The sequence below is a fragment of the Nannospalax galili genome, unplaced genomic scaffold (genome assembly GCF_000622305.1).
Source record: "Nannospalax galili isolate Female #2095 unplaced genomic scaffold, S.galili_v1.0 Scaffold15845, whole genome shotgun sequence".
NCBI lineage: Eukaryota > Metazoa > Chordata > Mammalia > Rodentia > Spalacidae > Nannospalax > Nannospalax galili.
Window position 1 is genome coordinate 1 of NW_008353111.1, and position 502 is coordinate 502.

Below are 502 nucleotides of genomic sequence, written 5' to 3' on the forward strand. Positions count from 1 at the left end.
TTTGCATAATGTAGTCTTAGATGAGACTGTATGTAATGCAAGGCACGTGAAGCTTCCTTTAGAAAAAGATTTTGTCCCAAACAATATATTCAATAAAGACCGCTTGAGAGCCAGTTACTGTAGTTCATCACTCTAATTCTAGGACTATAAAAGCTGAGGTCTGTTCTGTGAACTCCAGACCAACCTGTGATACAGACTGAGATACTACGTCAATTCTCCACCCTCCAAAAACATCCATTAACTTATGCTTTTTCTGTGCTCACTTTGAAAGCACATATAGTAAAATTGGAATGACACAAGATTAGCATGGCTCCTGTGCAAGAATGACACACAAATTGGAAGTGTTCCAATTAAAAATATATATATCTTTCCCTTTGCATTAAATATTCTAATCATTTTGTTTCCAAAGCTATTTCTTCCATGGTTTCATTTTCTTTCTTGGAATCGCCATGAATTGATTTGTGCTCTATATCTGAAATGGGGTTTCTGATGCATAGTTTTC

General features: G+C 35.7%; 1 non-coding gene across 1 annotated transcript; it reads left to right on the forward strand.

The window, feature by feature from the left end:
• The first annotated feature begins 255 nt into the window (after positions 1–255).
• On the forward strand, positions 256–362 carry LOC115067205. The gene has a single exon (XR_003846639.1). It is a non-coding gene; the product is annotated as a U6 spliceosomal RNA (small nuclear RNA).
• Positions 363–502: the final 140 nt, after the last annotated feature.